We start from the raw sequence: 3,773 nt of genomic DNA on the forward strand, positions 1-3,773 counted from the left end.
CTGTGACACAGAGCCAAGATCTGCACATACCTGGGTGCAGAGTGGGGTCCTCAACCTGTGTGAATGACAGGCAGAGACCCCAGTCCTTTACAGGGGTTTCAGTGCAGTTGCTGGGCTGTGCAGTGAGCACAGCGCTGCACTGCTGGGGCTGCTCCTCTGAACTGGAGCACAAAGACTTCACTGAAGAGAGTTCTTAGGTGCTGCTGCCTGGGCATCTTGCTTCTAAGTGATGCCTGGGTTTAATAGCTGGAGCCTTCAGTTAAAATGTGCTTTGTCAGTGGTAGGAAAACATGCCTTTGGTTATGTTTTTCCTGGAGACTTTCCCCAGACAGCATACTGCCCTTCTCTTCAGACTGAAGGGCAAGACACTTTGCTGGCATAAGCCTGACCATTTTCTCTGATACAGAAGGACCTTTCAGTGATTTGGACCAGCCTAACAAATGATGTATAACTTAAACATCAATGTTTGGTTTATATATATGCACATATTAGCAATTCAGATCCAAATATTCACTCACTTAAAATGCTTGAAATCATCAGTCTCACATTTATTTTGTATCTTCTTCATACTGTTGTCCTTCAGTAGTGCTAGTGCCTGCATATGATCCTCCCAACTTAAAAATTCATATAGTCAGTTAAACAATAGGCTTGGAACATCCATTATCATTAGAAGATAAATAAGGTCTGTAAAAATGGCTTTTCTTACACAGTGTAAGTATTTTTCCCTCATTACAATTGGATGCTGAAGTTTGCTGGTTCACAGCAGTTTCTGCTCATCAGAGGTGCTGAGACACAAAAGGGACTCGTCTGCAGTGACATGGGAAATGAGAAAACTGTCTGAGGAAAATCAGGCTAATTTAACCTCTTTCCTAATTTGTTCTAAAGCCAAAGAGTTAATTAGTGCAGTTAAGTTTCTGGTTGGTGAGAAGAACACTTTCTCTGCATAGACAAATGACAGTGTATACCACAGATTTAATTAAAGAGAACAGAGATAAGTACTGCATTGTATGCTAAAGTAGTGTTTACTATAGCAACTGATTACTCTGCAGACAGCTTGTTATTTTTCTTTCCAATTTAAAGTGAAGATAAGAAATATAGAAGGATGATAAATATTTGATCTGAATTGTACCTTTTAGGGAGGTGACTGAAAGACATTGAGAGCACTTATATAAGAAATAAAGCTACAAAATCCTTGGGCAACATAAATTGGCATATTTTGATTAATGAGTGTTGTTTTATACCAGTTGAGAAGCTAACTCCCAAGAGAGCTCATAAAAACTTTTGTATCTTCAAACCTTTCTACGAAGAGCTGGACTTTTTAGATCAATGTGCAATGGCCTGATAAATTGTCATCCATTTCTTCCGAGAAAGTGAGGGAGAAGTGACTGGAAGCAGTGCTGTTGTTCTCTGGAAAAAGCTGTGACATAACAAAGAGATGGTATCCTAATCCTTGTCCTGTCAGAGCCTCTACCTTTGTCACTTCTGCAGTTGCTGTACAATGTTCCCTCCTCTGCTTCAATCTGGTGGTGGTGTAAGCAAGAGGGCTTTCTGCTGGGGCGTAGATTGAGGAACAGTTCTATTTCAGATCCATTATATTACTTTGGCAAGCTGCAGTGCTACAATGTGCCTCAATTCCTTCATCAACACACTCCTTCTAAGCTTGCCTTTCTCATTCCACTACCCTTTCCTTTGTGAAAGGCAGGATTGCTCTAGGTGAGAAGTGGTCTGGTGTTTAAATTCAATTTATTTGCGCTAGAGCATTGCCTCTGCCGTGGACTGCTCATGTTTCACTGCATGACAGGGTTATTCTGTCCAGGTTAGAGCAGACTAAATGTAAAACAGGGACAACAAAACTTAGTTATTACCAAATCATCTGGGAAGAGTCAGGGCCACAGCTTTGCAGCTCCACAATATGGAGGTGGTGGTGGCAAACAGCTTGTGTCTTAAAGTTAACAGTGAGAACCATGATCCTGGTGGAGCAGGAATTCCAGGATCATGCAGGGAACATGAGGTTCAAGTACTGCAGGAGGCAGAGAGCTGTGAGTGCTGCTGGCTCTGTGCACTCCTCTCAGAGCACACACCAAACACTCCCTGGAATCCAGACTGCTCCCAGCATTCCGCTCACATTCCCAACACAGGAGAGCAAAGCCAGACTTTGCACGTGTCAAATTTATAAAAGAATAAAACCAGACTATGTGAGCTTCATTATTCCTTTATTACTATTACTATTATTGTTATTATTAATGTGTGTGTATTGCATGTAATTGTGGCATGAGCTAATTTTAATTAATTCCAGATAGCCTTTTTAACTAGAAAGTTTAGGTTGTATTTCATTAATGCAATAGGCTCTGACTTTCCAAGTTTCCTCAAAATGAAACAATTTTCTTTTCAAGTGTACATCACTGAAGTCAGAGAGACATAATATTCCCAACTGTATAGAACAGCCTGTGGCAACTAGGTTAGAGCTGTCAGTTTTACACATGGGGTGCCTGACAAACATATTATACATACAATTCAAGGCTGACCTTATACTGCACCTGAATTTAAATCTGTGTGCTGCACAATGCTTTATATCCTAAATAGGCTGTTAACACCCTCTTGCAGCCCTTCCCTTTTATAATGGGCTATAACTGCAAACTCTATATTGTCATGAGAAGCAGCCAGAAGGTAACACCATAAAATTAGTTAATTTTAACATAAAGATGCCAAATCACTGCTGCACACATTTGAAAAATACATTTTCTTTTAAGTAGTTGAGCGCTTCCAGATAGGAAAACTGTTCCATAAAAATTCACCATGTTTCCCAGTGTTTTAAAATGTCCGGTGTCTCTGAGCTTCTGCAAGTCCTGTGAGGACACTTGGTGGTCAACAGGCTATGAGTGGTCACTGTGAGGCAATAATGTGGACCACATTTTGCTAAGCTTTTCCAGCTGAAGTAACAGGGATTTTACTCAAACCTCTTACTCCATCTGTGAGATAATCATCTCCAAAATAGAAATTCCTGGTTCTTCTAGTTTGGAGATGCTGAGATATCAGCCAGTGCTTTCAAAGGGTATAGCATAGACGTTTACCAAGGATGAAATCCAGTGCCAAAGTCCTGATGACTTCAGCAGGGTGGAATTTCTACTGTAACCCTAATGAGAGCCCAGCCATGCATGACCCACAGAGCAAAGCAGGGTGCTTCCTCTGCTTTTGTGGGAAGTAATAATTTGCTACTGGGGAAGTAATAATTTGCTTCCTCTCTTATTATGACTGGAAGATTTTCAAAGTCTTTGCAAGAGGTGGTGTAACTGCAGCTAGTGCAGGAGGAGGGGGTAGCTGGGAAGGGGGTGGATTCTGAGCAATTTACTACAACTCAGTGTAAACTTCTGTAGGGTTTGTAGGAGGAGGGAGGAGGGATGTTGGAGCTGATGCTTTGCCACTGCTCTACACTAGACAGTGTAGACTCTCTCTACCCCTGTCCCCCCTTAAGCCTCAAGCCCAGGCAACAAGTTTTCAAAGCGCAAGTGTGGATTCAACCTGTCTCCAAAATGTATTCTGCCCACCTATGGTCAGAGGGAAACTTTTTGGAGTAGGTTTAGGATGTTTGTGTCATAGAATTTAAGCAGTGCCTGTCCTGATTGCACTGGCACACGTGCAGGTCATTTTGTCACCTGGGGAGAACAGGGACAGGACTGCAAAGTGCTTCAGGCTCAAAGTGTTGTTATGCAGGTTAAAACTGCTGTAATATCAGCACATCAGCCCTGCTGCCTAGTAAACGGGAATGTGGAAGG

At 41.9% G+C, this 3,773-nt stretch overlaps 1 long non-coding RNA gene across 1 annotated transcript; it reads right to left on the bottom strand.

Moving 5' to 3' along the window:
* Positions 1–525: 525 nt before the first annotated feature.
* On the bottom strand, positions 526–1,382 carry LOC108507293. The gene is made up of 3 exons (XR_001878069.1): positions 1,296–1,382; positions 707–807; positions 526–614 (listed from the first exon to the last, which is right to left on the bottom strand). It is a non-coding gene; the product is annotated as an uncharacterized LOC108507293 (long non-coding RNA).
* Positions 1,383–3,773: the final 2,391 nt, after the last annotated feature.

This window comes from Lepidothrix coronata, unplaced genomic scaffold (assembly GCF_001604755.1).
Source record: "Lepidothrix coronata isolate B3197 unplaced genomic scaffold, Lepidothrix_coronata-1.0 Scaffold249, whole genome shotgun sequence".
Classification (NCBI taxonomy): domain Eukaryota; kingdom Metazoa; phylum Chordata; class Aves; order Passeriformes; family Pipridae; genus Lepidothrix; species Lepidothrix coronata.